General features: G+C 39.0%; 1 pseudogene; it reads left to right on the forward strand.

The window, feature by feature from the left end:
* The first annotated feature begins 3908 nt into the window (after positions 1-3908).
* The window catches only part of LOC138017469 (vascular endothelial growth factor receptor 2-like), a 50171-nt pseudogene continuing 31579 nt past the window's right edge, over positions 3909-22500 (forward strand).

Genomic DNA, 22500 nt, shown 5'->3' on the forward strand with positions numbered 1-22500 from the left:
GCTGTCATTGCTGGACACTTTAATTGCAAGCGAAGGCCGTCAAAACCCTCTTTAGTAATTATTAGTCCTTAATTACTGGTAAACATTGTCAGACAATAGGCCATTTTACAGTTGTTTGCTCAGCGACCAAGCCTATGAATGGCTGCGAGGCTGCCGGTGACCTTGCATTGATACAGACCTCACTGCTTTTATCATGTAAATTGTGTTGTTGTAACGCCAATTAGTCCATATTAACATTACAAAAGCATGAAGGTTTGTATCAAAACAGGGTCACCGGCAGCCTCGCTTCCATTTTTAGGCCTAGTAACTTAGCCACAACTGTAAAATGGTCTATTCACCTTTCCTTTCTTTCCCCTCGTGGCTCTTTTTGTCCCTCTTTTTGCTTTTTTTGAGAATGCTGTGACTGATGTATGATTTTTTAAATGTTTTCCCATTTCACGTACTCCACATTAGCAAAAAGCGCCAGAAAAGCCGTACAGACCCGCTAAAAGTCACCGAATTACAGAGAATCGTGCCCATGACTACGTGTCTACCTTTGTACCACAAAAGGTAATACGAGATATAAGACGCTCACTACATAACAAGTGCGTAAAGCGTTGAATGATGGTTTGTTTAATACACTCCCTTTTTATATAAGTTTTTCCAATTCAGTCTGAATATTCTTATTTTTCTTCCGATTTTAGGCTGAAAATATTCTTGTATTATTCTTAAATTATAGCTTACGACATTTCCATTTTAGAATTTATTGGGGTTTCAATTACAAGTGTTTGGTATCTAGATATGTTTTTCGCTAGGTTTTGTTATTTAAAAAAAGAAAGAACTTGGCTTCTTTTAGGGTCGGCCAGGGTTTTTGGGTATACGGTATACAGGGGCTTTTTAAATCGGGTATACAGTATATTAAAGCTTACTGAATACGGGTATTTGGTATATCACTTTCTTTGAATTTCAGGTATACAGTATACAATGCTTCCATTCATTTTGGGTATATTTGAACGAATTTTGGGTATTTTTGGGTATTTTGGCGAATTTTTTCGGGTATACTGGTATATTACTATCCCCCCTGGCCGACCCTGTTCTTTGCGGTTTAGTTTATGTCTTTTGTGCCGAATACTATACATATGTATTACATGTACCGTTCATCGAACTGTCATTAGCGTTGAACATTTTGCTATAGCTAGTGTAGAGTTTTTCGTTTTGTTGGCTAGTTGTATTTGCAGATGTTTCAATTCACAAAATTATATCTATCCTTTTCAAAATCTCAAATTTCAGCCTTAATATTCTTATGAAATATGTTCTTATAAAAAAAAGTGTATATCTTAATTTGTACAAGAAATATACATGTAGCAACACCAACAGAAGAGAAGATTTAGAGTCATGCTGGCCTGGTCGGTCATGTCGCTGTCGAAATAAAGTGAAAAGATGTCGCTTTGTCGAAGTTAAAAATGGATTGTCGCTGTCGCAAATTGTCGCTTTTTATCCGTCAGGTTCTGTCGGCTGTCGGTGTTCTGGAACAAGATTGTCGCTACTTTTTTTGCAATTTTGGAGCAATGTCGCTTGTCGCCAAGAACCCTTGCAAGGCCTCAAAGATCAGATCTACAGAGAACTAGTAAATGGAGATGACGCTTTTGTATTGGACGAAGTCACAGTGGAGCTTGAAAAGTTTGCTTAGATCCGGTTTAATACATGTAGATGGTGACAGAAGAAAAGGTTTGTTTACATGTAACAGCTGGGCATGTCAGATATGAATTCCCAGTGTTATCTAAATCCATCGGAACAGAGACTGCTGTATTCTATGGAAGAGGAGCATTAAAATGGTTTGCTTGAGCAGAATCATCGAACAAAATTAAGTGATTGGACTCTTACAGAGTTTGTAGAAAATAGTAGCGGCTCGAAAACCGTTGGATTTTTCTCAATCAAACAAGAATTTACCCAATGGGTTTTCTCGTGTTTCTCATCGCTCATTTCATCCCTCAAAAGAGCAATAGCTCCGAGTGTAAAAAGAATTTCCATGTCCTCTGAAAACGACTTCTCTCCTTTGAAAAGGTATATTTCCACAAACCATAATTCGTTTACGCAAGACGTAACTAATAAGAAAACAGCCTGGACACACGTAAACACAACTAAAAGAGATTTATTGCGTTATTCCCTCCAGATTTGTACCTAGTTTTGTAATAGACCTTACGGATCCTCACGCGAGCAAGGTTAACCCGAGTAAATTTTATCTCATATTTCATGGTTATTCAAACAAAAACTTATTATTTGCCACGTATCAACATTACCCAAATCGATTTCTGATAAATCTGTGTCGAAAAAAGCGTTGATCTCTCTCCAAAACCATTTTTTGGACGTCGAAATAAGTTTCCGCCATACATTTTAGACTCATTTTCTTAAGGCCGATTTACACGGTACGATTTTCATCGCATGCGACAAGCTTACGGCAGGCACACGACATGACTTGCGATTGTCGTGTACGTCAGAAAAAATGTCATAACATTTTAAAAACGCTGCGACAGTGATAAGTTTAATATGCGACAAAAATCGTACCTTTCAGCGACTTCCAATGTTTGCCCCTGGCAATCCCAGAACCCTTTGCGTATAAACGGAGATCCGATTACTGGCAGCGCATTCATTTCGTGTGTGGAGGAAGCGCGCGCTCAGCTGGAACCCTTGAAATGAAATAATTAGAAATAAGTAATTCAGTCTAGTGTTCCGTGACTAGAAGGTTCTAATGATCTGAAACGTTACCGAGTCCGCCCATTTTACTGGTGCCCAAGCTAGCGTCACCGGTGTAAACAAGGCAGCTTTTGTCAGTGTTTTGTGGGGTCCTGTCTTCAGCACAAATCAATGAGACTGAGAAGGAAATATAATCGCGAAGTATTTGCAGCACGTCTCTTCGTGTTTCTTTGCAAAATGAAGCTTTGCTTAAATTAACGCTGTCAAGTTCCCGTCTGTTTTTAGGTGCACCAAAAATGCTCTTTTTTAAAACCTTCAAAACTTTTGTGTTGACGTCCACACCCGGTGGATTGGAAGTTAGCGGAAACATGCCATCGTTCAAATCCACAGACGTCTTTCCGACACGCCCGGATTAGAGTGCTGACCTTCTTTCAAATAAGTTGTTTCATAGCCAGTGGGTAGTCCGGCACCCCCGAAAGTTTGAAATTACCTAAGGCTGCAACTGGCACATGCTCAAGATCAGATCGTATTCATTCGAGAAACGGAATAATATTAAACGGATTCTCTCAATTTTATGCCAGGAAACTGAGGGGAATTCCAAATGTAGTTTCCTCGGAAAACCATAAATAAAAGCTAAGCGTAAACACTAAGATGTTTTGTTTGAAAATCAAGTAAGCCAGTCTGAAACTCAAAGATTCATTGCCTCTATACCGGAAATAAGTTTTTTGAGTCTTTACATTTTTTTATGTTCTTGGCTGAGAGATTTAGGTGGAAATCGGTGGAAATCGCGTTGCTTTCGTCGTGATATTTCTCGATCTTGATTTTTGGTTTTGCGAGAAGTTTTCAGATGTCAAAATCAACGGTTAACGTATTAAATATTTGCTTGTCCTGAGGAATGAGTGGAATCAGCGAGGAAATTGGATTTTCTGGGTCAAGCCTGTTTGCAACTTCTTCAAAAGATCATTTTCTTTAGTATGCGTACCTCTCTTACAGTATTTAGATTTTAAAAGAATACTTTTATGAAAAGTCTATAGTTTATCCATGGTGACTGGCTGTGGCGTACGTGAAAGCAAAAAAAACACCTTTATAACCTTTATATTCTCCAGTATGAGTGTATATCTAAAAAAAGATATTGAAATACGGAAATATCTCGAATACACTTGAAAGAGCGATGATGTCGTGACGTACAAGTTGACGATCTAAGCTGGTTCATGATTGGTCGCACATAGCACGCTTAAACTTTAGCCCACACACTTCTTCCGAACCGAGCATTTCTACTTCAGCTGGAAGAACTCAAGCGAAAGATTTTTTTCATTAAGAAATCTAAAACAAGAGAAAGATTTGCTTGCCAAAGATCTTTGACGTTCTTCCATATTGACTCTTGAATGTACTAAGAGCAAGGAAGACAACAACACACCCGGCATGTTATTGAAAGTTGCCCAGCGGCAAGATGGCGCTTGGCGTGTTTTCATCCTTTGCAATGTGTTCTTGTGCGGTTCTTTCATTTTAACCGCCCCGGGTGAGTACGTTTCTACCAATGTTTTTTTTCGTTACGTAATATTTTAACTGTTTAAGTCCTGGTGCCATTTCTACCGTGAAGAAAAAAAACGTTGTGCAGGCAAAAATATCGAACTTGTAGCCAGCAGGACGCTTTCTGAAGTTGAGCTCGAGCTTTTGGTCCAATTTTCTCTGTGAATTACTATACAATGTGAACGGTAGTTAAGATAAAGTCACCGAAAACTTAAGAAATTGTTGATACAAAACTTTTCATCGATAGTTTCTTCGAACGTTTTAATTTCAGAGTATACTAACTTAAATTAAGCATATTTTTGTAAAAAATTACGAAAGTGGTTTTGAGCGTAAAGGCAAGTCACAGAGTGATCATGCGACTTGTTTTGAGTAAGCTTATTATTATTAAAAGAAAATTAATGTCACTGCAAATTTAAAAAAAAAGGTAATTTTACGGCCTTTTGTGAATTACTGACTCATACTTTCCTTTGACCTTTTTGCTAATTAAATATCCTCGGCGCGGATTGTCATGTTTTGGCAGTTCCACTTTAACGAAATAAAAACACGATTCTAGGGTTTCAAGTCTTAATTCTATTTTACGCTTTTCCTTTTTCTGTTTGGCTTCAATGCTGCTGTTTGTCAGTCACTGGAAACTTATGCTCATTAATGTTATGCTCATTAATTTTCCCTCGAACAATAAAAGAGTTAGAGATTGCAATTGCATCAAATGAAGCGAAAGAGGGGTCAAGTCCGGGGGCAGCCCTTTCAGATTTGTCTTCCAGTCATAGCCTTACATGTAGATGTATGTGCTGAGCAAGAGGGAAATGCAAGATCATACAGGTCCTTACCATTTTACCCAAACATCAGGAAATCTTGGTTTGACTCCTAATGGAACAGTCCATTGAAGTTTTGGTCCAGTCTGACCAAATTATTTGGGATTACCTTTGAAAGTTGTCAATTTCAGCTTGTTTGACAGGGTGGATCCATCAGAAGCAGTTATTGTTGCTTCCTTTGTCTTAGTGCCCTCAAATTTGAAAGCCTTGCTGACGGATGTGCATGTAGGGGTGATAGTCTGTCAGCTGAGGCTAAGCAGGGCACTACTTTAATTAGTTTTTATTCTGCATAGATTATAATTTATTACTTTGTCGGGCATTGTAGCACATTTTACAAGCTAAAATGGAGAGTTTGGTGGGCTAAAAGCCCGCTGAAATAAACCAATGAAAAGTGTAAAATTGTGCAATTGTACAATTATTAATTTCAACACTTGCATGTACAAGTAAGATTTATGGAACTTTCCTTTCATCTCTCACAATTTTTGAAAACTCAAATAGCAAGCTTACTTTTGTAATTTCTAGTCAGCTTTGCTTGATGGTGCATTTTCATTGAGGAAAAATAGAAGCCATCCAACTTGTTAACACTTGCGTGATTGTTCAGACTGTTTTGTTGTCTCTTTTTAAAGTTTTGATTTTCTTGATGCCCTCAATATTAAAACAGTTTATGTTCTTGGGCATAAATATGTTTTGGGCCCTTCTCAGAGCTTATTAATTTTTAACCCTTCCCTAACGGCTCGAGCAAAAATGAGTGTGAGTCTGGCCCAAAACATATTTACATGTATGCCCAAGAACATACACGGTGTAAGTTTACTCTATTGCTTTACTGTTAATTAGAATTAAGATATAATTATGAGCTGTAGAGTGCCTCAGTTCGCTACTATTCCTATGCACACAGGTTCTTGGAAGATCACTTTTATCCCATGTTTAAATTAATGAATTAACATGAATTTGAATGTATTTGAGAGTAGAAACACATGCTCAGAATATAAATTAAAATGTAAGTTGAGCTACACTAGATGGCTTTTTCAATTTACAGGACCAAAGTATCCAACTCTGTTATTCTATTCTAGGCCAGGAATCCGTTTACAGTGCTGTAAATAAATTATGTCATCAGAAATTGCCAGACTGAAACCCTTAATTTTTGGATTCGATTTGTAAAATTATTATGTGGCTAATTTACAGTAGGCAAGGTTAAATGCAAAATATTGCTGGCTAGCGGTTCTGCTCAGTAAATTGTGTGAGGTGGCCCGGGCGCTCAGAAGATTTTGTACAATGTAATTTCAGCAAGCACATTTCATGTTAACGAGCGATCATTCTCCTTTTAATCCTGTTCCGAGCCGTTCTTGTACATGATGATAACCTGAGACTGATGCTCTGAAGATTGGGGCAACATTCACCAAGTTAAAACTTGAACATGTCCAATGCAATGCTACTAGATGGATTGTTGGAAAGGATACTCCTTATGAAGATAGATTCGAAGCTCTTAAGATGCCAGTGCTCTTCCAATGTAGAAAATGCTTAAGTCCGGTTCAGCTATTTAAATTCAACAAAGGAAACTTGGTTCCAAACACTGATGATTGCATGTTCCTGAGCAATACATGAACAAGTAACAGTCTACTTTCGAGATAAAACTAACCCAGTAGTACCACAGTTTCATTGGTCCAAAATTATTTACTTTTTGGTGCAGGTGCCCGGTGGCAACTAAAAAAAACATTTTCAGTTGATATGATTTTTCTTGGTAATGTGTATCATTTATCAATCTAGATCCCTGCATGTTTGTTTTTAAGGGTAGGTACTGCTAGTATTGTGATGTCATTTTAATATGTATTTCAATGAATGGCAGGGCTTGACATTGCGACTCACTGGTCGCCAATGCGACCAAAAATCAAGCGTTGGCGACTAGATTTTTAGAGCTAGTCGCCAGTGGGCAACTAACCTTCACCTTTTTCCTTGGTCATTTTAACCGCAAAGGCAAATCAACCGTAGTTTTGGATAAAATGCACGATTTATGCGCACAGAAATAACAAAACAAACCCACGACTCTTCTGGCTCTTCGATCTCCATGTTTCATAATCGAGCGCCATGTTTGATTCAGCAGCTGGTATTGCGGGCGCACTAAACAACACGTGCAATCATTGAAGCGTGAAGTTCACACGAGGTCTGATCCCTGGTCAGATCAAGAATATTTCATCGAATTCTAGGTCAAAAGATGCCTTAAATTCGTTGCATACTTTGCTGAATGCAAACAATGTAGAATCGTGCAAGAAATTGATCGATGATTTGAGCTTGTTGTGGGCCGTTCAGGCGGATAAAGCAGATTTTTGCAAGCTGGCAAAGGACGACCTTTGAACCAGGCTGATACCAGACATCGATCACAAACCAGCAGGTCATCCTGTGGCGTTAAAATCCACTGCAAACGGAGATTGTTTGTATAATTCCGTTTCGCTTTTTCTTTGTTGTGATGAAACACGAAGTAACTGGCTGCATCTTCTAGTTGCAGAAGAACTGTACTCCAATGCTGACTCTTATGCAACGCATGAAATTTTCAAGAAAACTGCCAAATTTACCGAGATCCCGGAATCAGTTCTATTTACAGTTGCCTTGACGGCAGTTGGTGACAAAGTCATATCAGATGGTGGGAGTCAAACTGAAGCAGTCAAGGCTGAAGCTATAGCCAGTTGCAAGATTGGAGTATGGGGCTCCCTTCTTCACGTGATGGCGTTCGCATCGGTCATCAGACGGCCGATATATTTGCTATATCCAGACGTCAACTTCCGGTTCCGTCCTTTAATGCACCAGCTGCTAAACCCCCGACTTTCTGCGTTGGATGATGGGCGTGATCCTGTCTACTTGCTGTGGTCAAGGGAAGGGAGTCTTGATGACCGACCAAACGCATGGTACAAGCCTAACCACTTTGTGCTAGTAGCGTGGCTATCAGATGCAACCTCTCACACCCAAGCAACCCCCCAAGTACCTGTTACCAACATTTCGGCTAATGTGAAATCTGTTGAAAAGAAAACAAGTGTCGGAGCAAAACAGGGGAATATTTTAACTTTTCTTAGGCCGGCCCAAGCCAAACTGGAGAAGAAAGGGAAAGGAAAAGCTGACTATTTGCGTAACCAACAAGAGAAGACAGCCACCAAGAGAAGTGCAGAGAATGCAGAGCTAACACTTGATGACAGAGAACAAGTTACCCTTAAGAAGCCTGCTAGTAAACGCAAGTTTGTTCCGCAGTGGCGGGAGGAGTTCACCTGGGTCGTTTTCGACAAAGATGACAACAAAATGACATGCAAAATTTGTTGTGCCTCTCCACACTTGGCAGGCAAAACGGAATTTGTATCAGGTTCCCGCACGTTCAAAAAGGAGACCTTGCAGAAGCACAATATTGGTGGACGTCATCTTCACGCCCGTGATGCGAGTCTCGCAAAACAAAAGCTGATGGAAGATTCACCCATTGCACAAGGCTTGAGAAGAGGGGGGGAGGTATTAGAAGAGCAGAACAGGAAAGAACTTGAAGTCAAAGTGTCTCTCAACCTTCAGAAAGGTTTATTACTAAGAGCATTTTCGCTTCTGTTAGTGTAAACCTCACCTATATGATAAGCTGAAAGGAATTCTTTAATGCAACTCAATAATTAAACTGGAAAAAAAACCGCAACTTGCAAGTGTTTTGCGCATTAGTTTTATAGTAACCTAAACAAGAATGGAGCCTGGTACGACTACCAACAATGTGGCAGAGCAGGGCCTAGTACCGATACGTCTGTTGATCGAAATTGCAACGAAGCCTTGGCTTTTTAGCGCTGAAAATATGGAAAACTGGTGATTGTTTATGTTCAGGTTCGTCTATTTATGTAAGCTATAGACTCGATGTTACATGGAAACTTAACAAAAGCGGAGGAAGCACAGGAAACGTGACTGAAGCTGCTTTCACATTGATTATTTACCTCGTAATGCGTAATGATATGTTTTACGAGCACTGGCTTCCTTTTAAGTTTTAGTATCTCAGTCTTAGAAGCTTACGAGTACGTAAACTTAGAAGGACTATAAAGAAGATTGCATGTGTACATGATCATCAGAAAAATGAATTAAAACATCAGTGAAAAAAATGCAAAAACGGGGCAACATTACAATGTACTTCCAAGATGACACACAATTGGGAAGAATTTTTAGACTGCTGGGGTATTCATGTACATCTGGAGGCTTCGTATAACCATCTTTTATTTCCTCACAGCTGAAGGAGGTCGGAGAAAGCGCTCTCAAATCAAACACAAGTTTATCGTTATTATGTACTATCGGCGAAATCTCCCCCGGGCAACCCCCTGCCCATTTGATTTTTTCAGTGTCGTTATCAGGTATCAATATTTTACCCAGATTATCTTTCCTTAACATTGCTAAATTAACTGCTTCCGATTTGGATGCCCACGATATACTTTAAATAAATTCCTTCGATCTTTCGTTCATTGTATAAGTAATTCACAAACTTGTGCAGGTTGCCAGCAGACATTTCAGTTGAGTAGTCAACAGAAAATGATGAAGGCATGTGTTTGTGCATCTTGTGGGTAGGTAAGTACGTCATGTATGGGGCATAATTTCACAGAAAAATATGGCGACTGTTTTCGTTTTATTACATTGCGTGTAAGACAAGTATCAAGTGGGTAATTTTATGGGAAGCCTTCCATTTGAGCTAGAATAGTGAGTGACTGTTTTTTAATTAAAAATAAATCATTTCTTTGATCCCTTGCTTAGTTGGATGTGAGGTTGAAAGACTTCATGATCAGTTGCCAGCTGGCGACTAGCCTGAAAATTTCGGTCGCCAAGGCTCAAATTTAAGTCGCATTGGTGACCAGTTGGTCACAATTTCGGACCTAAGTTTAGAGACTGCGTAAATCCTTTATTGGTAATTCATGCACCCCTTCATGTCTGCTCTCTACATGAAGCCCTACAAGACTGTCAGCTTGTTGCATGGTAACCAGGCATGTGGGGGTATGTGTAAGAATATTGAAAGTGGGAAAGGTATCTGTATAGAGTAGACTTTGTTTTTTTATTTTTTTATTTTCAGGAACCAGAGCCTTAAAATTCATTGATGATTCAATGCAATTTAAGCAAGCACATTTGGGTTTGAATACCAACATTGATTGTACAACTGATGACCCCAATGCTACAGTAGCGCTGTTACAATCCCAAGGAGCTCGACCAATGCAAGAACGACCTCTTCAAGCGAACAAAATTGTTCTGAATGAACAGGTTTTCACTGTGTTAAACATTATTGTCTCTGACGCTGGAGTTTACAGATGTAAAGCTACTAACCAATCAGGGACCACCATTACGAGGAAGAACAATATCGTGGTCGTGGTACAACCAAGTGAGTTGATAATTACCGTAAACACATATAAGCGAAGCCGCACTCGCAAATAAGCCGCACCCCGACTTTAGCAACTTAGATTTTGGAAAAAAAAAATTTCGAAGAAATTAAAATAAATCAAAAGTGGAGTCTTGACAAAGATGTCTGACATATAAATGCACTGTTTCTTCGAGTTTCTTGCACGTGTCGACCCGCGTATTAACTCACTAACATTAAAACAGAGAAGACTAAAACTCTTACCTATAATTTTGACTCTCTAATAGTATGAAAATCCGACTAGGACATAAATTTGATCTTTCTCTGGCACTTTTAATCCAGTATTTTTCATTCCTGTCCATTTCTCATTAGAATTTACATGCAACAACATCTGACGAACGTTTCGGTTCGTTTTAGCTTAGTAACCAGGCATTCTCGCTCGTGGTGGATCGATTTCTGTCAAAGTGAGCAGCCATCGTCGACATTGTAAACAACTTTGTGGGGGAATGGAGATTCCCGGAGCAACTAACCACTATTGTTTCCCCTATGCGGCATCTTTTGAAGAACGAGACTTAATACAATAGAGCTTATTCTTATTCAATGAAATGCAAATAAGTGGCGGGGTATTCTGAAGTTTAGCTGAAGGTTTAATCATTGTGTAAGCTCAAACAAAAATGGCTCTTTTAGGAGCCACCAAACTCGCAAAAGCAATGATCAATGCATAATGTGGTATTGTTTTATGAAGTTCTTATTAATTTGCTGCACAGGTCCTTACAGACTTAAGAATTTTCGCTAAACTTGTTAATTTATGCAAATTTACGGCATGTTGTCTAGATGTTCTAGCAGATAAGCCGCATCCCCGATTTGATCTGAAAATTTTGAGCAAAAAGGTGTGTAACTAATGCTTGAAAAACATGTATGAAAGTCAAGTAGACAAGTGCACGACTGATAAAACAACGCGAATATCGGTCGTGCAGTAGTCTACTTGACTTTCGTAAATATTTTAAAATCAATTTTGACTGATCACTATCTTCTTTGGTCTAATGTTGTGCAAGACTTACTGTCTACGGTTTTTGCAAAGGTTTGAAAACCTCAACTTCACTAATGCTTGAAGTAATGCGTGACATATTACAGTCGCGTTACCTGTGCAGTAACTTTGTGCACAAACAATTAGCGCGAATGTCCTTAAGGAAATGTAAAGTGAAATCTACATCTCGGGGCTTGAAATTGCCACTATTGTTTCCCCTATGCGGCATCTTTTGAAGAACGAGACTTAAGACAATAGAGCTTATTCTTATTTAATGAAATGCAAATAAGTGGCGGGGTATTCTGAAGTTTAGCTGAAGGTTTAATCATTGTGTAAGCTCAAACAAAAACGGCTCTTTTAGGAGCCACCAAACTCGCAAAAGCAATGATCAATGCGTAATGTGGTATTGCTTTATGAAGTTCTTATTAATTTGCTGCACAGGTCCTTACAGAATTTTCGCTAAACTTGTTAATTTATGCAAATTTACGGCATGTTGTCTAGATGTTCTAGCAGATAAGCCGCATCCCCGATTTGATCCGAAAATGTTGAGCAAAAAGGTGTGGCTTATACGCCAGTGTTTACGGTATACGTGTATGTTGATTTGTGGTCTTGATAATATGTAAGCCGGTCTGCGGTGATCACAGAAGATTGTGTGCACCCCAGTCAATTCAATAATAAGTCATTGTTGGTCATTAATCTCTAACGAATTACAGGCAAGTTGCTTTAATCCTCATCTGGACAAGGAGAAAGTCGTGTTTGATTAGATAGTTCATGGAGCATGTTTTTAATGCAACATTACAATGTAAGCTAAAATTAATCCCACAGCTAGGAGTGCTTTAATTGTCTTGGTTAGTGTACTGTATCACCCAGGATGTAAGTCAAAGACATACAGTGTAGCTCAAAGATTAGTGAACCAAAATAGAGTGTTCATGCGACGTCACAGTGGCCATGTTGGTGTCCCTAAACAAAGGAATGGTGGCCATGTTAGTGTCCCCAACTAATCCTCCAGAAATTGAGCTCTGTTATCATGCAGATGTTTTGTTTCGGTGCAAAAACAAGGTTACTGATCACGTGAGTGGAAACACCATACAAATGTATACAGTGTTGCTTGAAACTGTTTGTGCATTTGCTGCGGTTCTGACTAGGTGAAACCGTGGATTCAATCTCCAGTTTTACCTCGTCCACAGTAACCGAAAGCTGAGGTTTCAACAAGATTTTTTCCGGTTGATTTACACTGTGGTTAAGAGAGGACACAGTATGGCTTTTGCTTTTAATGCTTTTATTTAGATCGGTTAGGGTTAGGAAAATTCACATGTAGCTGGTGATGGAGATCAAGGAGTCTATTTTGAAAAATACATGTAATGCTAAAACTTAAACGCAGACTTCCACAAAAAAAAAGACTGGTGCACACTTACACTGTAGAACTGTGGGATACTCAAGCTCCAACGCCATGCAATTGCAACCCAACGTGGCATGCATTTAGTCGTAGGGGGCTTTCCAATGGGCACCCAAGCATTTATCATTATGTTAAGTTGTAGGTAATTTTATAATGCAATTGCTATTGTTGATATTATTACTCTGAAAGTGGTGAAATCACTGGTACAGTATCTGATGCATTGATATGGCTAAGATTGTTGTTGTTGTTGATCTCATTACAGTTACCCTGCCAAAGCACTTTGTCCTATTACCAAACAGATCCATAATCATTATACCAGGGCAAAGTAGAAGCATCATTTGTGAATCTGAGGGATCTGCACTTAATCTGAAATGGGAAAAAAGGATTGCTGAAAACACCTATACAAGTGTCGACCCAAGCTGGGTAACGACTGTCAGGGATCCAGCTACCAACATGGTGAGAGCAACCCTTCGGATTACAAATGCCAAGCTATCAGATGATGGGGACTATAAGTGCACAGTGACAGTGCACAGTAAATTCGATTTTCTAGTGATTCGAGTAAACATCAAAGGTAGGTTTATTTTGAGGTTTTCATCTAAAGTTCCATGTACAGTTTTGTCATTTGATGTACATGTAATAAGAATAATTTGTAATGAGGGTAAATGAAATTTAACTCAGTTAACAACTAGAAGCAACTGCGGTAAATTGTTGTAGTCAGTGGTTTAGTTATAATAATTATTTGCACATGCGTTGGATTCCTTGTGCTTTGGGTTATAGAGCTCATTTATCGGTTTGATGTGAAAGAGGAGCATTTTGTGTGGAGCGTTTAGTGGTTTTCCCTCCCTTCCCCTCTCTACTTCCACTGTTTATCAGTGTGACAGGTGCCTGTCTTCTCAAGGGCATGGTGGCTTATGGCTGGGTTGTCAGATTTTGCCAGCCATCAGTGCAGTCTCCCTCTTGGAGCTAGCTGGCTGCCAATTTATATTTATTTGTTTGAGCAGGTTGAAGTTTCTGGCAGCTGTTCAGCTGATGTGGACCTGCTATACCCACCCACCCATACATGACAAAGGACAGCCACAACACTGGGAACTTCATCCCCTACTCTTCTCGATTAGTGCGTGGGCTCTTAAACGTCCCACAGGGAACTTATGAACATGGAAGATACACTGTATATGTATCTGTGAGATAGGGCCTATGGTTTATAGTCCTTTTCCAAGAAGACTTGAAAGTGGAACCGTTTGTGGATGTACAGTACCGCCTGGAAGTATTGACCCCTTTACCGCGTCATTGCCGCGTCACCCTGTCGCGACTTTTCCTCGGTATTCCCGCAGTAGGCCGCTTTTCTGCCGAGGGAAATTTACGGTTAGGCTCCAAAGTTGCCGCGGGAAAGTCAACCGAGGTAAACCCTCGGTAATTAAAATTCCGCGGTAGAGTTGGGTTTCCGTTGACTTTGTGTTTTGATAAGCTATTGTAGATTGTAATGTTGAGATCCCACCGGAAAGCTTACATGTTCAGGGTGAACGGCTCGAAAACCTTGCGTGACCAAGTTACGACTTCTTGTGGTTTCCTACTTCAGTATTACTTTCTAAGGTTGTTTAGTGTAACAAATCACAAAAAAGAAAAACACTCCAAGGAAAGAACCCAGGATAACAAACCCCTGAAATAGTCGAAAATTATTTGATCTAAGCTGAAAAGATTGTTTTCGTGCTCTGGGTAATCATTGGTGCATATCGGCGTGGTTATGCAAATTTATCACGAGTGGACGCCCGCTGCGAAAAGAGTTGCACGTGAAAGCGCAACGTAAACACTTTAGCAAAGATGGTTCGAATTTGTTTCGCTTGCTGGTTTTGCATTTGTTAAAATTCGTATGCAAACGATGAGCGTTCAGATAAGTAAGAGACTTCTTTTATCCACAAACTACAGTCTATTCTTAAATTTGTTTTCCATGCGTAATCAACATGCTGCAATTAAAATATTTATGGAATTCAAGTAGACCATTGCACGACTGATAAAACAACGCGAAAATGTATTTTGCTGCTAATGCTAGGATATAACAATTTATTGCTGATGAAAAGCGATGAAAAAAGAAACCATTCTTAAATTATTCGTCGGTACGTTTGGTCTCAAAATAGTACCGACAAAGGCTCCGATGCCTCGGAAGAATGTTGCGATTAAAATTGAAATTTGACAAGTTTAACAATAATACAATGTATGTGGAAGGAATACCTGCTTTTAACCAAAATGGCGATGATAAAACGAAGACAATCGCACAAGTTTGAATTTCAGGTCTCCAAATAAAATAAAGTCAGGCTTAGACGGAAAGAGATACAATTGAACCTTTTTCAAAACCAAACAAATAATTTCTCACGCACACATACAGTATTACAACTTGGAGAACAATGAGTGTTGCGTTGCCTGGATAATCAAGCTGTCGCTTACACTGTATCTTTAAAGAAGTCTTCAGTTTTACATTATGTAAAGATTATAAAATTTGAGTCCTTACGTAAAGGCACACTTTCTCATTTTGATTACAATTTCTTGCATTACGAATCGATTCTTCACACCATGAGATAAAATTTGACAGTCTTCCGCTTATTTTACAAGAGCAACAGATCATTGTTCTTTCCCGCGGCAAGCCTCGTCTTTTCTCCCGCGGCAAATTTCCCGCGGCAAAGTGCACCTCGGTTTTACCGAGGGAAAAAAATTTGCATACCTCGGTGCCGCGCGTCCACTACCTGCGGCAAAGACGAGGTATTGCCTCGTCCCTAGGGGTCAATACTTCTAGGCGGTACTGTAATTGCAAAGACAGCACTTTCATCTCAGTTATTTAAACACCCTGAGCGTTAATCCTGCTGGAGTCAAACTCATGACCCCCGCATGGTAGCCCGGTGATCAACTAACTGAGCCACCAGTGCACCGTGGAAGCTCCAGGATGTCTCAGGCACCCAACCTCCACTTAAATAGTGCCGCAGTTATTATTATTATTCTGTAATTCTGTTCTGATGTAGTTCTAGTAAGGTTGATGTGAGGTTTATCCAACCCATGTGCTTAATTGCATGCGGGCATTACTCTTTGAAGACATCATGAACTACCTGTGTCCTTCCTAGAGGAATCCCTTCCAGCATCTGGTGGAGTAATAATAGGATTTTAACCTTCTTCTAGGCCTTTTGTACTACCGTAATTTCCGGGCGATTACCCACGGGTGAAGTGTTAATTTTTCGGCAAACAGTTCTGGGTGCGGGTTATAGGAAGGTGCGGATAATGTGATAATTTTTAAATCTTCCGGTATAGTTTTAAAACAGTAAGTAGGGAAAAAATATTAAAGTCATTAATGAAATTGTTCCTAAAAACTGTATACATGTATTGCCTTGTTTATCCCACTTTAATTGCCTAATAAACTTAAATGCTCTCGATGAAAACCGATGCAAATTGAAAACATAATTATCAACAAATATCGTTGGCAATCAAAATCGTTTATCATGCGTGTGATATTACTTTCTTACTTTGCTAATTTCAAAGCAGCGAGCTTCTTTCTTTGTTTAGTTGAAAATAAAATATTATTCACTAACTGGAATAATAAACTCAAAACAGAAGAATAAAAATGTGAAATAGCAGGCTTTAAAGAAATTCGCACACAAAAACTGATACCGACATGTTCATTTCATGTCGCCGCTGCTTCTGCATAATTAAGAGGTGATTGTCGGCACGAGTGTAAACAAACATTCATGGACAGATCTTAAAATTACAGAACATTTGGCCCATTTGTAAAATATTCCATGCAAGCACTGCCTTGAGGTAGAGAGTATTTTCGCGTTTCAAGTGATTTCTTAGAGTCAGTAGATCCTGAGATATCGATTTTTTTTTTGGAACGGATTTTTACAAGTGGTATCATTCAATAGAAGATCAAAAACAATACACCTGTAGGTGTGAAAACTTACCAATTTCACGCTAAAGGAGGATATTTTGTTAACAAAAACAGTGGTTGTAGTTTTTATTAATTTTGATTCAAAACGTTATAAAAAGATCATTGACTGAATGATAAATACATGCTTCAATCATTTACAGTAAGTGTAGCGAGGAACAATAAAATTGAGTCAAAATGCCCGGTGTTAAACTCGGAGGTCAAAGTTTTACTTTTGAGTACATGTATAAGCTCAAAGTTATCGCTCGTGCAGATAACTTTGTGAGTTCACGAATTTCTTTTGTCTTTGGGTGCGGGTTATCTGCTGGTGTGGGTAATCTGTTGAAATTTTTTTCTTGTTATTGCAAAAAATGACTGGTGCGGGTAATCGCCCGGAAAGTATGGTCGTTCTAATTTTGTCGTATTTCCTTAAAGCTCTTGCAGCCCCTACAATTTCTTCAGGAAACAAAGACAGAGTGATAATGGAGGGAGAAGAACACATTATCCGATGTGATGCTGAGGGTGTTCCCAAACCAGTCGTAACTTGGTACAGAAAAGGACAAATTGTGAACAAGACGGATTGCAAGAAGTCTTCACTAAGGTGCAAAGGTATTGCTTATGAAGTTTATGAAGAGGAGGAACATTCAGCAGATTTCACCAGCTTCACATATGGAATTCTTAAAGTGCGAAGTGCATTATACCCTAGAGACCAAGGAGAGTTCAAATGTATAGCATCAAATGGCAATTCTCCACCAGATGAATTGATTGTCAACCTTGATGTGCGTGGTAAGTGCATCCTGGTATTTTGAGTTGATTTTTAAGCCTGGGATAATTAATTTTTGTTTGCAACTGATTGATTCATGTAAGTTGACAGTCTCGACTTGATCCTCTCGAGAATCGAGGATCTAGAATCGAGTTGAGGATCGAATTTGATCCTCGACACTCGATTCCCGCAAAATCACTGAAGCGAAACATTGTCAATTATGCATACTCGATTGAACTTTCACGGAAGTGTTACCGGTACTCCTCGATTAAATAACAACAGAAACTGTTTGAAGTGCTACTATGATCAAAAATTCTTCTTTTTTTTTCTTCAGAATTTAAAAGTATGATTGCTCAACACTTGACTGGCAAGATTTTTGGCTTTGATTTTTATCCAAAGGCTATTTAATTTGAGTGTAAGTTTTGGATTTCACGGTCCGCCATTACTCACGTTCCAAACTGACCAATTGGACCTCAGAGGGTTGGATCTAGGGAAAAGTGACGTCATTTACTCACTAGCTTAAAATCTCAGCGTGTAAATGCAGCTTATTATACAGGTATATGCAAAACACAAGTTTAAATGTCTGAAAGCCCAAAACTCTGTGCCACATATAAATATAAATCATCCGCGTACACATGCATTGCATTCCAAACTAGTGAGTCTTTGACGTCATTTTCTCCTCGATCCAGCTCTCTCAAGATTTTAAAGTTAGTAATGGCGGACATTAAACAGGAAAATTCCAGGTAAAATAAACAGGTGTCTTTTTGAATTCAAGGCTTAAATCTTCGATCAGTTACTGTTCAGTTAACATAGTTTTGAAATCCAAAGAAATGTAAAAAAATTTTTTTGGTCATAGTGGCACTTCAAAACTCTAATCTATGTCATGGATTGATAATATAAAAGCAAAACATTGAAAAATATTTGCATACGGCGTGCCCGACCAAGTAACGCAACGATTCATACATTTTTACATCTCTTCTTAAATGCAATGATCTGAAGGAAAATTATAGTGACAGTCGACGGTGCGAGACTTGTCCACCAGAATCAGGTTCATCCTTTGAAAACAACAAGCGTTGCGAGCGAACCGAAGGGCCTCAGCCCCTAGGGGGGTCTGGGGGCATGCTCCCCCATTCCCCACTCGCAAATTGTGCGACAGGAATTGCGTCGCCCAGGAAACGCGACACTAGGTGGTAACTTACTTTTAAGAGGTACTGTATATTTTCTTTAGAAGGTAAATGTTTGTAAATTAACAAATTTCAATTTGTTTTGCTCCATTGAATATTCATCTTCAGAAACCTTTGCCCGTAACATTGACTGGGCTCAGCCGTAACAGGTGTTTTACGGGTTACGGCCCCTAATGACAGCCTTGCTCAGGTTCCCTCCCCCCTCACCCCACCACCAATCAAAAGCCAGCATAAATTATGATTTGATTTACTGTAACCCTTTTCAGGGCTCGAAATTGTGACCATTGCAGTTGTACAGTGTCTTTGCAACTGAATTCTTTCCCTTTGCAACTAAAAATATCTAGAGTTGTTTTCACCTTTGCTCTGTCTGTTTCTTTTGCTAAAATAAATAGAGAAATTACAAAATAATATTATTTAGTCAATTTGAAGATAGCATAATTTAGCTGCAACGTTATGTGCACAACTCCATTCCTTCAATCATTCACTATTATTTTTCAGCAGTTTCTTTACACACAAGTATTGCAGGCTCATATTTTGTTTTGCATTTATTTTGAGTCCTGCTTTTTGTGGTACTGCACTGTAAGTGCACTACACACTATGTCACCGGGTTGTATGAGAGTGAGAGTGTATAAGAGTTTAATTCCGTGGTGACAATAGGCCCGCAACGTGTGCATAACTTAGTTTCAACAAAATGAGCCCCAAAATCAAGAATTTGTGACGCTGATGAATAATAAAGCAGCTGCTGTTTCCAAAACCATGGAATTACCTGGTGATAAAAACCTTCACCTAGGAGAGTAAATTGTTGACTTTGCAGAAACAATGGTCAACCTCAAGAGTTAAAGGATTGTGATCTTTGTGTTGAATTCGCACATTTGTTGTCAATCTCTAAAACACTCGAAAGAAAAAAAAACAAACTAACAAAAACAAAAACCTGGTGTCTTGGCATCATTTTCACACAGAAGTATCCTTTGTTTCGCGAGTAAACATGCCAGATAACTTGAGCATGGCACCCGCTGAATTTGATGTCACTTTCGATTTGCGATTTACGTGTGCAGGCAAAACTACAATGGAAAAATTGAAGGTAGCTAAAATATCCCAAAATATTTTTTGCTGATGGTAACCTTTTATATTTCTTTGTTCAAAAACACATTAATTTTAACACTAACTCTAAAAAAGTTGCATAATTTGCAAAACAGACAAGTTACGTGTAAAACAAGAACCAAGAGGAAGACACATGCGCCCCCAGAATTAATATCAACAGGATCGCACAAAACAAAAATTTATTGTACTTCGCCATTGGAGTTTCTGTCATTTCATTCATGATTAGCAAACCAATGCTTGAAATTCGCTTGGAAAGCATGCAACAACCTGAACTTTGACTGAAATGTTTAATTATCCTTGGCAGATTGAAAGTGTCGCCGGTTGTCTCGCCTAAAAAACCACTCATGTCACTCAACACGATGGAATTCAAAACTTGACTCCTCAACCTGGACGTAATCCCTGACAAAATGAAATCATTTGACTAAAAAAATCAGAAAATAACAGCTTACCTTGAAATTTAAGGAACTCGATCATTGAAATGTTCAATTTCCTTGCGAAATATACCATTGGTATGGTTTCCCTGGCACTTGTAATTTGTTTAAACATTCAATTTTTTTTTCTGTGTCCAGTTCGACCCTTTGTTCTACATTTTATGCATCTAAAAGAAAAACGAGTGCGTCCCAGGACTCAATGACGCTCTCTGGATACATCTCTGTTGCTGTAGTCTTCCCAACTGCAGAATGTACAGCAACCCATGATAATCGTTGTGCAAACATTTAGTGGCGTTAATTCGCTTAGACAGACATGTTTGTGGTCATAGGTGGTGAGTGCAGGCATGCTGCATGTAAACTACTTTCAAACAAACTAAAGTCAGTAGTCTCATCTGCAAAATCTTTGCACTAGTCAAGAAGTAATGCTAGTACAGTGTACTTGTAAATTGTCTTTTCGCGAAAGTGTTACTCCTCAATTAAATAACAACAGGAACTGTTTAACAAGAAAACGAGATAGTGGCTATCGTCCCTGTGAGTCCTTTTAAAACTCTAATCTATGTCGTGGATTGATATATAAAAGCAAAACAGTGAGCTTTACCGTGCGATGGATTTTATTGTGAATCAAATGTAAACTTCCAATGTAAACATAGAAAAATATTTGCATACCACTCGCCCAACCAAGTAACGCAATGATTCATATATTTTGACATCTCTTCTTAAATGCAATGATCTGAAGGAAAATTATAGTGATGGTTGGCGGTGCTAGACTTGTTCACCAGAGTCAGGTTTCATTCTTTGAAAACAGCAAGCGTTGCAAGCGAACCAAAGGGCCTGAGCCCCTAGGGGGTCTGGGGGCATGCTCCCCCATTCCCCACTTGCGAATTGTGTGACAGGAATTGCATTGCGCAGGAAACGCGATGCAAGGTGGTAACTTACTTTTAAGCGGTACTGTAAATTTCAATTTGTTTTGCCCCATTGAATATTCATTCTGCAGAAACCATCACCCGTAACATTGACTGGGTTCAGCCGTAACAGGTGAAAAAAAAATTGAAGGTAGCAAAAATTTCCCAAAATATTTTTTGCTGATGGTAACCTTTTATATTTCTCTGTTCAAAATGTAAGTTGTTTTCATGTTGTAAATTTTGTTGCTGATGGCAAAATAAATTATTTTAGTCTTGATCGATATTTCCTGAAAACTTCTTCTGCTCTTCCTAAAACCTGTTTATCAATATTTATTTACTTTTGCATCAATATTTGTTTTGCATTAAGCAGGCTAACAAATCAGTGAGTCATCAGTACCTTGCTTCGTTCGCATTTTTGAGCGTTGAAATAGAATTTTCGGTCCTATGTTTCTGACGAGTCGTATATTTTGAGGTCACCCATCCAAATACTAAGCCCGCCCGACAGGGCTTAACTTCAGTGAACGTTTGTCTTAGAAAGCTGTCAGAAGCTCAGAGTGCACGGTTAACCTTGTGGTGAAAATCAAATTGTAAGGGAACTTGGAAACGATCAACATATCAGCCCCCAGGCCAATGTTTCTTGATTCCCTTTTATTTTCTTCAATCTTTCTGGGTTTAGTATTTTACTAGTAACCACATGTCTATAATGATATATGGCACACAAACAATATCCTGAACAATTTTGAGCTACATGTTAAGCGAAGGTAACTTGAATCTCCTGGAAGACAAAACGCAGCTCAGTTGACAATAATACAGGGCTGTGTTACTGCACTACCACACATACGCAATGCGTACCTCTTTTTCACCTATTGGGTCCTCATTCAAGAGGAAGATTGTCTGGCATTGCATGGGGTAAAATCTATAAATGGCCTTTTAGGAGGGATGTGGTTAAAATGAATATTATTATTATTATTTCTGCTGTAGTCGTCCCAATTGCAGAATGTACAGCAACCCATGATAATCGTTGTGCAAGCATTTAGTGGCGTTAATTCACTTAGACAGACATGTTTGTGGTCATTTGTGGTGAGTGCAGGCATGCTACATGTAAACTACTTTCCAACAAATTAAAGCTAGAAGTTTTTTCTGCAAAATCTTTGCACTAGTCAAAAATTATTGCTAGTGCAGTGTACGTTTAAATTGTATTTTTCCTATTCTACTTGCAGTTGCGCCGCAGATCTCTAAGAAGACTAAGGATAAGCTGTATCTGGAGTTTGAAAATGAGGAGACCCAAGTTTCATGTAACGTAGTGAAAAGCAATCCTTTGCCCACGTTTAAATGGTTCTTCCAACCATCAAACTGTGGGGATGTAGATATCCAAAAATGTTTCCCTGTTGAAAGCAAGTGGAACCAGGTCCCACCAAAGAACATCTTCCCGCCCACCTCGACAC

The sequence above is a fragment of the Montipora capricornis genome, chromosome 9 (genome assembly GCF_036669925.1).
Source record: "Montipora capricornis isolate CH-2021 chromosome 9, ASM3666992v2, whole genome shotgun sequence".
NCBI lineage: Eukaryota > Metazoa > Cnidaria > Anthozoa > Scleractinia > Acroporidae > Montipora > Montipora capricornis.